Here is a 13,848-nt window from a genome sequence, read left to right on the forward strand (position 1 = left end):
TTTGAACGCTTTTTTTATACAATTTATTTGAAATTTCTCAGCATTTAGTTCTATTTGGGTGAGGATTTTTCATACGGATTGTAAAATCCGCTAATGTGCTATATATGAGGCAACTAATCCAAAAAGTGTATCCATTAGTGTTTTAACAAATTGTCATTCATAGCGAAAACCTATTGTTAGAATACTCGTTAACCTGTCGGCGCAAAAATGTCTAAAGACAACCCTTAAACTGTCGGATTTATGACTTATAACATGTGTGAGTAAGCATTGTATATATTAGAAGTGCACGTATTATGTAGTATTAAATAAACAATACAATGCTCAAAAAAGGCTTTTTGGCACAACATTTCCCTTACTCTAAATTTTACTGCAATGACAAATGGAAGTTTTTACATGTAAATTATTATGATAATGTTAAGGATAACAAGACTATTCTGATAAAACCATCACGACAAATTCGTTTTAGGTTTTTTGTTTGTTTTGAATGCCTTTTTTTTTACACTTTATTTGAAATTCCTCAGCATTTAGTTCTAATGTTGCTGATGAGCATGGACCAGGTGCACCGATATGGTAAGCGTCCTCTACTTTTCTAGAAAAAAACTGCTCATAAAAAGTCAAGTCCGGGGTAGAGAAACGAGGAAAGGAAAACTATGACCCATTGAATAAATCAGTTTTCATGGTGCAGATGGGATACACTATAACGAAATTACCAATATTTTTATAAATCATATTTTTTAATTTTTTGGGAGGATTTTTATTTGTGAAATAGTTCTCCGTTCAGTATTGATTTGGTTTGTTTGAAATAATAAAAAAATAAGTATTTTGCGTATTCAAAATGTTAAAGTGGATGGACGATTCTCAAAGAAGTAATTGTTCTTTATTATATCTTGAAAATCTTTAACACAATTATCACATAAGAAACGAAGTCGTTAACAGAGAATAAATTGCGCCAACTATAAAGAAAACATATGATAAACATAATCTTTACAAATGAATGCAGTTGACATGTTTGCTGAAATGAAAAAAAAATGTACTGTGAAAATATACACTGCTTTTACTTTGTTAGCATATGAACATTGTTTTTTTTCAATAGTTTTCAAGGGAATAATTAATAGATACATAACTTACTGGCCATACATACTTGCGACATGTTAGACAAAAACAAATATCAGTATGACGACACTTGTGCGTCGAGTTACAACAGTACACCTGACTCAGAGAAAAATGAAATAGTTGAAATGAAAGATTATTGCCATGTCAATATTTCTTTCGGTCCTGCCATCTCAACAGAGGTTATATACCAGTCTATCATTGCATCGTAATTGAGTATTTCTTAAAAAAAAGTCACATTAATAACAGTGATTACTATTCAAATTGAGTTTTAGCCAATAAGCCTGGTTAAGGATCTTCGATTTGATAATTATGTCGTCAGCTCATGTGAGTATTCTTTATTTTAGTTTAAGTTATTCATTGTCTTTGTCCCTTAATCACAGAAAGAATGTTATTGTTTAGTCATGTTATCCCATGTCTTTCCTTATTTTCCTTGCATAGATGTATTACCAACGAAACGTTTAGTAAATAATTCCTATTTTTAGTCAATAAATGTCTTCAGATAGTCGTAAATTTGTTTACGCCTGTCAAAATAAAACAGTAACTATTTGAGAAAAAAAACAAAGAAAACAAAAATCTTGTAAAAAAATATTCTTTTGTCTGGTTTGTCTTTACATTTCAACAAATTTAGCTATGATAAAAAGAATGATAAAATGCCCTTAATTTTTAAGATATTGATAAAAGAAGCTAAACTAGTTGATATCTGTGACATTAAAAATAAATAACAAATGCTTACATGTTTGTTTAAAGTCATTTGTGAAATATCATACGGAAAACTTAATTTTTGTGACGAGTTTAAAAAATATATGTGTTATATAGGGAATTTGAACATGATAATTAGCGAAACAATGCAGATCTTACCTTTTATTTTTGCTTCGTAGAATAACCAATGCTCCACATGTCATGATAGGTAGTTTGTTTTATGTTGTATGACATTTGGAACAAACGGAAACACATGAAACAAAAGAGTATGTATATTCTTTCGTAAATACTTTCAGTTTTCATTCATTGCGCTTAAGTAGGCTCGAATGGTAATTGACCTCCTACATCAATTATAACAGCAAAATTCAATAAAAAACATCTTGAAATTTCCCTGTGCAATCTTCATATCATAATATTAAATTTCTAGAGCATTAATTTTTCTATGGTAATGTATAAAATAAATAATGATGGTATTTATTTAACTGAAAGTTTGTGTTTATTTTTAGAGACCTATCAGGATGATAAATATATTTATCCGTCGGACTATACACCGTATACAAGTATATTCATATTGAAAGACTGTTTACAGATTTCATTCATTAATACCGGAAGTTTAGATGCACATTGTTACTGTATATGCTGGGTAATAACAAACTAACCGAACTGATAAAATCTAGGTAATAAGCAACCTGAATAATCTAAAGAAAAGTCCACATAACAAATAGTAATACTTGGGTAAAAAACAGAAATGTGGAAACCGCCGCAAATGGCCTGACGATACAGGTATATGAATAGTCGGTTAAAACTGGTTCTATATTTATGTAATGCAAATAACTAATCGTTTATTTAGAGTGATGTGCGATATAATACGTTTTCCATTCTATTGCGTATTTGTCGCACTGAAACTTTTAGTTTTTAAGTAAAAAAAAATATATGATAATTATCATAAAAATAATTCATAACTTTTACCACATTTTTGTTAAAATAGTTTTTGCAAAACATATATTGTTTTTTTTATAGCCTATAGAAATAATAGTTCTATAAAAATGTATAGAAGCATACGTATATTTATTAATGTTATTCTTATACATGTAGATCGAACAACACCAGTAATTCCCGATACACCAATATCACTGAAAAGTTTTCGTTTAAGGTAGATGAATGTATACATATAGTCAAAAGTGATTATGCTAAACGTAATGTCAAATCAATCTATATAATATTAGGGTGCAAGGCCAAAAAGTGTTTAGTTATTTAGAACTTGAGATAAAGGACACTACAGACACTGTGAAGTCAGCCTCATATATTGACCTACACTTAAAAATCGATGGTAAAGGAAAACTTGAGCAAACTTATGCATGTATGATATTAGTTACTTTATGTTCTTTGTTCATTGTTGTTGTATGTCTGTTTTCCATGTCTGGTCTTTGTCCCTGGATTACATTCTTTTGATTACCGCTATGACCTTGCCTCCCTTGATTACTCGACCAATAATTTAATTCTACTTAATATATATGCTTATATCTTTGGGATGTATGCTACAATTTACTACATTTATCTGTTTTTTTGCTGATATGCTTTCCTGTAATGAAAGGTAGTTACTTGCCACACCTTAATCAATGTTCAAAATTTAATGATTTAATTTTAAAATATGAATTTTTATATTTCTATGGCAACTTAAAAGTACATTATACTACACAAATACTGTCGTTCGTTTCCGATGTATATTGATCGAAAACGTGCGCAAAAAATGAAACTTTAAGGTTCACATATATTATTCGCTTATCAAGTTCGTGGTATATTTTTCTAATGTACTATACCCTGAATTGTACATGTTAAAAAAATTCAAATCTTTCCATACAATGAAGTGTAAGCTACTTTATCACTATTGTGTAAGTCTAAGGCGTCCCAATGAACCATCAATCTTTAAATTTGCATTCAAAATAGCGTTGCAACTTTGTCACAGTAAAAGATCTTTATAGTTATATGCCAATTAATAACGATCCTAACCGTAACATGTAAAGGAAAGGTTTGTATGTCGAATCGGTTAATGATGAAAACTTCAAGTTTACCTTAAAGGGTTCTTATTACATAATGCGAAACAAATAGCAGTGTTGAATACCAGCTATGCTCTGAACCAACAAACCATCGCATTCAACAGTTAAAGAATAAAGCATTACAGAAAATGACAATTCATCATGTTTCCTATCAATACGATGAAGCAAAGGAATTATTTAGTATTGAATTAACAAACGATACATTCAAAACAGGAAGTAATGAATGGGTAATCGACATCGACTATGATAAATTAAGAACCTACCAAGAAATATGGATAGGGAAACATTTGACGACATGCATTGAGTTTGGAATGTACACAGTAACCTTTCACACTTCCGATAAAAAGCCAAAGCAAGTAAAATTGGTATAGAATATTCAGGTAAGATGTATTCAAAATTGATAGAAAGGAAAACATTATAATTACTTTGTATGAAATCTAGCTTGATCATTTAACTGTAACATGTGTAATTATGTATATTGTTATTTATGCAATGTATGTATTACGGAATTAATACATTGTGATTTTCATATTGGCTTAGTTTAGGTCCATGGCTGGTCAATTTGACTAACCAAGGGGCCATGACTCAGTAACTTGAAAATTACTATGTGATGGCATCTTTATACATTAATACAGGTTTTAAATACTATTGCATGTAGTCTTAAATGCTGAAGTCATCTTGAAAAAAATCATGTAAACTTTATGACATTAATTGGACGTGAATAGCCTTTCACTTATGTTTGTTTTGAGAGTATGGTTCTATTGTAACGAAGAATATGATAACCGTCAAAGTCACCTTTAGGTTTAACGTGTTTTCAAAACAATACTTTGTAGCTTGGTTTCATTGTATCTATTATCTGTAACTTATTTAGGTATTTTTGTAGTAGTGTTGCATGGTCAATATGATACAATATAAGAATTGTTGACCCGTATGTAATCTTCCTGAAAATAATTTTGTAAGAAAATCATTCTCCAAAAATCAGTAAACTCAGGTAAATTAATTCTTTGCAGATTTGAAATTAAACATGACCATTGAAAAAACAGGCGAAAAATTTAATAACAAGTGTACAATGAGTTATATATGCATGGAATTTATAATATCTTTGGCAATGAATAATAATTATTTAACTACTACTAAACAAACTGACGAGAACAGAGCATCCAAAACCTGCACTTCTTGAAAAAACAAAGGTTGTTATGTTGTATATTCCAAAGTCGGAAGTATTATTAGGACAGACGATTCCCTGTTATTACATTTCTGATGACGGAAACGGCACGATTACTTCAAACTTGACCACTTATTATGTGTGTAAAGAACAAAGTGAGTATGATATTTGAAACGGATGCCATATTAACGAAGATACGGAGTTTTTTCAGGTGAATCCATTGACTAAATAATGATTAAGATAATAGGCACAAAATTGATTGCCAAAAATAACAATCACAATCATTATTTTTTTCAGACTTGAAACTGACATCATGACTTTAACGTCTGTAAAGCAAGAACAACATGTTTTAATCAAACACATGCATTGCCAGTATTGGTCTTCATTTATATCATACAGATTTTATCCGAAACCAACTTTTAAACCTATTGTGGATTACTTGAAAATTAGAGCATTCATATTTGCTAAAAAGAGAAGTGCTAGCAACCCTGACGAATTTATTTTATAAGAAATAAATTACTAGTGTGTCAAAAAGTTATTTTCTTCAGCGTATGAAATCCTTGGCTAGTATACCAGAGTTCTCATTATTGAAAATGGGAGACAGTCGTATTTAATGACTTTTATATGAAAATGGAATTCTCTGATGTTCATAATTCTTTCTGTGCCATTACAAACCAAAGCATATCCCTGTTCATCTATTTTGTAAATTTGATAAACTAGCAATTTTATATTTAAATGAATTACACAATATATGTTTTCACACACACACAGAACGTAACAAGCAAAACGGATTCCACTAAAAACTGGAATCATGGCCCAGTGAGTTAAAATGATATTTTCGCTGTTTAGTAAACATAAAACAACTTAATTCATTTTTTCTAAAGTTAACACTTTTGAATTTTGAAGATTTTTTACTGATCCGAGATGCCCTTATTATAGGCAATAGACGCTAAAAAGAAATTAATCTTGCAATCATTAATTTGCGAACATTCAATATCAATATGTTCGACAGATTTTGACACACACCAGAATACCACATCTCAGTTGAATGCGTATCGAAGCTAGTTAATGGATAAATGTGCCTTCATAGTCTATGGAACACATACACTATAAGTGACCACCCTTAGGTCGATTTTGAAGTACCTCGTCCTGCCTCCTTTCTTGAAAAAAAAACTGTTTGCCAACTAAAGCAATAGCTTCCCTATTTAGAAAAGTTTTACATGTATATTGAAGTATTACAGTTGCCGTCAATTTATATTTCACTGGTTCTGTGTATATGTACTTTGAAACACACGAATAATTACATGCAAAACAATAACAATTTATATATTGCATCATATCATTGTTTACCTTGGTTCTCTTGATTATTATTTCACATCAGTGGGTCGATACCGCTGCTGGTGGAGTTTGTCCCCGAGGGTGACATTAACCCAGCAATACAATTTGATATTTTATGGTTTTAACAAGAGGAGTAAAAGAAAAACTGCCTCGGACGTCGCCCAGTATAAAAAGGTCCGACCCTGACTGCAGATATCGGACACACTGCTGTCTTGTAAGAATGTGGTGTCCCCATATGGGAATCTTAGCACGCTCACATCTGGTATGGAAAGTGCTTCTACCATTCCAACAAAAAGGTACCATTCACACGTTCAGCCTGCAGACTAATTATTCCAGTACAAAAATTCTTACTATTTCAAACTCATCAAACCATGTTCCATCAATTTACATGATATATTTGAGTACAACGATGACAAACCACATTGTATTATATCAAAATGTGGCATTAAAAATTGCAAAACAAACAACATACTTATAACCAACATTTACCTCTCCAGTTCTCTTACAAACAAAACTTTCCATACAAGAAGTCATGATGACTTGAGTTGCATGTCAGGAAACGTAATATAGATTAGAATGCAACTTATGCGGTCTAGTAAATGTCGGTGAAACACAGGAACGATTAAACAAAGTAATGTGCGGTCATCGTTCGGGAATTAACACCACCAAATTCCCGACTGTTCATAAACATTTTAATCAATAAGATCATTCAATTCTCTCTATGAAAGTTCGTATTCTAGAAAAAAAATACGATCCTACCAATAGTCACGTTCTAAGTAAAAACTACCTTTGCGAAAGAAATGAGTACTAGATACGCAGACTGGGTACTGCAATATCTTACGGATGGAATGACAACATCAAAAGTATAGGAAACATTTTAAACCAATATTGCAATGGCATTAATGTGATGCATGTATTTGACAAAAAGCCAAGACGGGAATGGAGTCATGGCAATCGCCACTATACGTAACGTAAGTTACATGATGTCTCCATAGATGGTCTCCTTCCTTTAATACAAAAACCTCTTGGACTTCATCACATAAGAACCAAACTCTATTCTATACCTTTCACTCAACTACACTTCCATTACAAATCAAGTCTTGACACTCCTGTTTCTGACCCTAACTCATCATCATCATACAGACTTGTTGCCATCATTTTGTTAATTAATTTAAGACTCTTTACAAGTTTGTGTGAAAATTCAAGATAAAGAAAAACGATCATTTCTCCCACTACCGTTTGTCAACAAAGGTATAGATGTAATTAATTTGGCTGACATCCTTCATCTCAAAAACGTTAGCAAGAAAATTACCCCATATTTCAAAGATAAATCCATACCAATTATTTCATATTCTTAAACTTCATCCATTGCATCCAAAATGTTAAATTATAAAATGCTCTTGCAGAAGCTCGAGATGAATACTTCAAGGCTAAACCACCTGACTGTTCTTGCAAAAACTCTCTATTCAAATATGGTCCTTCCGGTCGTTACGGTAGATTTAACTACCATAGAAAACGAATCTCTGTGTAATATTCTTTCTAAAGGTCCCAAGTACCGTGAACCACGCTCCATAAATTGGAAATATGACTTTAAAGTTCTTATGAATGCCGTGGAGGACTATGTAAGAAAATGGATAAAACGAGAACAACTTTGTGTCTCTCTACCAAGGACGATAATTGTGATTTACGTAATGGATTCCTTAACTCCACAAAAATCCATAAACAACGTTTCATACCTGGATCTGCAAAATGTACCACCAAACCTCCTTCAAAACTTGTAACCTCTATACTGCCAACTGCCAAAGAGGGTCTGCAGTCCGACCACAACACTTGTTACTGCCGTAGTGGTACTAATTCAATGTGGATTCTGAAACGTTCGAAAGAACTTTTGGAGGCAATCAGTTCAAGATTACTATCAGAATATGAAAGCATAAACACCCATGATTTGTCAACACTGTATACTTCTATTCCCTATACTCAGTTAAGTTCCCGACTTAAAAACATACATCATTGTTTAAAAAAAGATGGTACACCTATATACAAATATATTGTCCTTGACAGAGATTCCTCATACTTTGTAAGACATAATTCCAAATCATCTTCCAAATATACAAAATGCTGAAGTTTTTAATCGACAACATATTTGTCCAGTGTGGTGGACGCGTTTTTCAACAAGCGGTCGGCATCTGATCCGAAAGAACGAATATTGTTTGGCTAGATCCTGTAATCTCTTTTATCTTTAAACAATCCTAATTTTGGGGATTTGTTACATCGCATCTACACCAAAAAAACTTAGTTGCCAATGTGTTTTTTTTTTACTTTGTATACATGGTTTTAGTTACTGCGTGTTCTTTGTTGCGTATGTCCTTTTTCCATGTCTGATCTTACCTTTCTTTTGATTACCGCTATAACCTTGGTTCTCCTGATTATTCTTATACTACGGAACTGGAACTGTAACTCAAAGTCTCTATATGATTATATTGATTTAAACTATGTTTATCACGGCAATATAGAATACGTACATGTAATAAACGGAGGAGTATTTTTATCTAAAGTATTTTTTTTTTTCAATAATGTCAAAGCTCAATTAATTTCCTCGAGACTGCTTTTAAGTATATGGTGTTATTTTATTTTTATAAGGGCTCGTTGTAATGCAAGTGACTGACGAATTAATACGAAGTTTTTTACCGATCGAAACGTCTTCCAAATAAGCTATTTGGTTAAAGTTCAGTAGGCATAGAAATTTGAGTCATAGCTCCAAAAGTTGAAAAATTGTCATCATCAACTCCGTTATCGTTATTGTGTGCATGACCGTTTTCATTATGAGAGCAGATTTTTAAATAACAAATTTTATTTTTTTGGCTTTTAATCGGGACTTAAATTGTTTTATGACCTGCAGGTATTTTTAGAAACACATACCATGCATGTATACCAAAATGAATGGTAATAACAAACTTTCTAACTGATAAAATCTATAAAGTTTTAAAAAAAGAAAAATAGTAGACGAAAGGAAAGTACGTATAAAAAGTAGGAATATCAGGCAAAAAACGGAAAGTTAGAAAAACCACCGCAATGCACCTAGTTCATACTCACTAGGATTTAAGTTAAGTGCGAAATGATAATTTATTCATTAGTTTCTGTATTTATTTGTTAAATTTTGATTTATCTGTTTTTTTAGTTTAGTCCTTTTCCCCCTGATCATACAAATACTACGTTTGTTTCTTATTGTGGCTTCCTGACTTAAGCGTTGCTTGTCATTTTACATGGATTTTGCTACCTATGCTATCTGTGTTTGGAAGATGCCAGCGGTATCATGAACAATAAATGCAATATAACTGCCGTATTCCACTTTGGTGGGTCCTTTTGATAATACAACATATTTGAACCGATTTAACTATATATTATCTGTCAAATGTTACGCTATTGTAACGTCTCATTGTCAGGTATGATTTATTTTCATATTAAAAGCCATTTAAAAAATAAAATTTACGATCAAGTTTTAGTCTTGTATTTATAAAAGATGAGAAATATTGAATGTTTTGTTGAAAAAAAATATATAATTTAGATTTTTATCAGACTGTAAAAGTACTTTTGTTCGTAGGGTACCAATTTGCATGGTTTCCGTGGGTATTCCAATCCAACAAACTAGGTCCCCAACGAAAAGGAGATTTACATTGATGCGTATACTGAAAACCTCAAAACCACAAATTCAAGATACCACTAACTTGTGTTTCTTTCCCAATCCACAAAAAAACTGGTATCCACGAATTAAAGTACTTTCACAGTTTACTTTTTCATATTATAAAATACAGATAAATGATGTGACTGTCGAAGATAGGTATTTTGAATTTCGAATCCAGATTTCTAGTTAATCGTCCCCATTGAGACGATTATAAAGAATTGAAAGCATGAAAGATTATTTATGATTGGCTGACAACATAACACACTCTAAAATCAATACGTAGAACCGTATGCGCTTACGGTATATTATCATTATTTTAGCCTCTTCTTTAGTCTGATACTGGCTGAACGGAAACCAGTCTTATATCAGAAGAATCGGTAAATTTCCTAAATAGTTGCACCGATCAAATTTAAACAAAAGAGTTACGATATACATTCAATATGGTATTGATATGTAACAATAATTTCAAGAAAGTTTTGATACTATCAATGTTATTTAATAGTCACTATATTATATATCGTGTATTCCCGTTTTATTTTCGCGGGCTTTTCGCGCATGAATGATTTTGTCGTACACATAGAAGAAAGTTTGATCATGCATGATTGACTTTGGTTACGTTTTATGTCAAAGTCAATTTCTAAGAAACTATGTACCCTAGGATGATGTAATGAGTTGTGGGAATATATCTTTGGGAGTCTGTCAGCATCAAGATAGATAATAAATGTAAGAAGCATTAATGTAGAACATTCAAAGCTCTACCTTCCTGCAAAATTTCATCAAAATTCATAGAATTTGATTGAGCTGCAGCTCTTAAACTATACAAGAAGATAATTAATATAAGGAGCCATAATGTAGAGCATTGAAAAGTCTACCCACCTTCAAAATTACATCAAAATCCAAAATGTTTTGAAACATTACAGCCGTTAAAAGTTTTATTTGTTACCGAAAATTATTTACCGTATATATTTAAACATTTATATCTTTTATAAAAATATAACATTTAAGGACATTCACGTATGCTATTTTACCGCTAAGAGACGACCAGCTTTTTTGGAAAGCTATAGTTGTCTTATGTATGTATTTGACAATAAATCAACAAAAAGCAATTGCAATACAGTGAATATTGATATAAAGATATTTCTCCTGACAAGGAAATTTAATATGCGAATTTACGAAAATTTAAATAGTGACTATGTCAAAATGACGACATCCTCACCAACATGAAATATTTCAAAATTTGAATAAAGAAACGATTTGTGTGATTATAAGTTATCCCAATGGGGATCCACCGAACGGGTTTATATTGTCACACTAAATGAATGGTACTTCACGATTTCATAGCTATCTTTGATAAGTATAGGCATGCCATAAACAATTTCAAGATAAAATGCACATGTACACAGATACAGAACTAGATTTGATTTGATACATTTGACGACAATTGCAGGTTAGATATTTGTACAGCATTAAGTCAGATAGTCACCAGTTCCCCATTTATTTATCGACCCATATCATATAAAATTATATTTTTAATTCTTCAAAGTCGTTTTTTCTTCATGCATGGTATCCAAGTCGTGTAGCTTTGCCCTGTCAATAATTTGCTTATAATTATAATTATAATATTAGCACAATCATAGGTACGCAAATATTTATAAGGAATACATGCATATATGTACTTAGAAAAATATATCATTCAGAAGTCTTAATTGAGAAAGCCCTTAAAATCCTTTATGTATAAAATCACGCTCAAAAACATTCAGATCTATTACGAAATGTATTTGAAGATGTATAGGAAAATTATATTTTGTGATATTACACTTCTCTATTATCTGAATTACTTTTTGATCGAATTAGGAAAATAGTACAAATAGACAGTGATTCATAAACCTTGAAATCTTAACTCGCTCTATGTAATCGAACTGTGAGTGCTGATGAAAGCATTTAATCTCACATAGTAGGTAAAATAATATAGGGAATTTTTCCTTTACACGCCTAAGTAAAGATAAAAAAATATGAAGAAGAGCAAGGTTATGTCGATTAATTTGTAATGAAAGAATTAACGCACACAGAGAGTGGAGTTGATAACCGAATAGAAAGAGTAGAAAAAAGAACGGATATGGTCCAACGCAACAAACCTACCAGCATATTGCATTGTTCCTTCTCTCTTATAAGGCTGACTTTAAAGCTGATCTGATTGAAAGGAAAGAACATCGCTTAGCTATATTCTTTGTTCTCAGTTTCAGTTTTAAACATGACATATTATCGTCAAACAACTATAGTTTCTGGAATTTTATACGTCGCGACTACCCTAAAAAACTTGAGAAAAATGAAACTACAGACACTTTCAAGTCATCCTTATATCTTGACCTACACTAAGATATAGCTGGTAAAATAAAAAAAAAAAAAAAAAAAAAAAACGGTTGACCAAACTATACGACAAAGTCGATGACTTTTCATACCGTATTGTCACTTTCATTTTGTCTATCGCAACATCCATTCAGCACCTGCGTATAGAGTTTTTATATCACAATTTATACGTTTTGCCAGAGCTTGCTGTAACTATACATACTTGTGAACCGTGCTAGATGTCTTTCAATAAGGCTTCTTAAAAAGTGTTATGTTAAAGTGTTATAAATTGTTACAGTGTATCCATCTGCACCATAAGAACTAATTTGGTCAATGTGTTATAGTTTTCTTTTTTTTTCTTTCGTCTACCCCGGACATGACTTTTTATGAGCAACTTTGCAGGTGTTTATAAAAAAGCAAAGAGCCCTTACCCTACCGGTGCACTAGATCAATGCTCCCAGTTTCTTTTTAGTAGAGTCCGAATTGCTCATTTACTTTTATTTCTTTGTATGTATTATTGTAATTATTTTTATTCTTTGTTATTTTATGTCTGTTCTCCCTGTCTATAATTTGTCCTTGGATAACATTCCTTTGATTTCCCCTAGAATCTTGGTTCCCTTAGTCAATCTTTGTGATGGGAAGAATACGTGTAATGCTAATAATTTATCTAATCAGTTTTAAACGCATGTATCTCTTTTTTTTTTCAAATCACACTTTGATAAAAATGCGTGTTAAAAATGCCTTTTAACAAATCTCTCTTGGGTCGTCGACGATATATATCGAACAGTTGAGAGGAAATATTATTTTAAACAAGAAGATGGTGTTGAAAAGTACGATATTTTCATAAAATAGTCGAATATTAAAGAGTTATCAAGGGAACCAAGGATATAGCGGTAATCAAAAGAACGTAATCCAGTGACAAAGACCAGACATAGAAAATAGACATATACCACAAAAAACATAAAGTAACTAAAATCATACATACAAAGTAAAAAAGCAAATGAGTAACTCGGACTCTACTAAAACTGGGCACACGGATAAGGTGCACAGGTGGGGTAAGCGTCCTCCACTTTTCTAGAAACACTCGCCGAGTTGCTAAAAAAGTCAAGTGCGGGGAAGGCAAACGAGGAAAGGAAAACTTTGACCCGTTGAATACACCTTGCAACCATATATTGTATTTATTTACATTTTGTTGACGTCACATGTGATTTTATTTGCACCGCTCTATTTAATTATGCAAAATTACTTGACTTCACCAGTAAATTTTAGTTATAAGAGATTTATTAAAAAAAATATTCTAATATGCAATAAAATAACTTTAATAATTACGATAAAGTACTGATCATTTCTTTTATATTTATGTTATTATGATGTAGAAGAATATGAAATAAACTAGTGGAAATATACTAGTAGGTTTTTAAACCATATACAAGTATTTTCTACATTGG

This window comes from Perna viridis, chromosome 2 (assembly GCF_037379345.1).
Source record: "Perna viridis isolate PV_CMFRI_1.1 ecotype Kerala chromosome 2, ASM3737934v1, whole genome shotgun sequence".
NCBI lineage: Eukaryota > Metazoa > Mollusca > Bivalvia > Mytilida > Mytilidae > Perna > Perna viridis.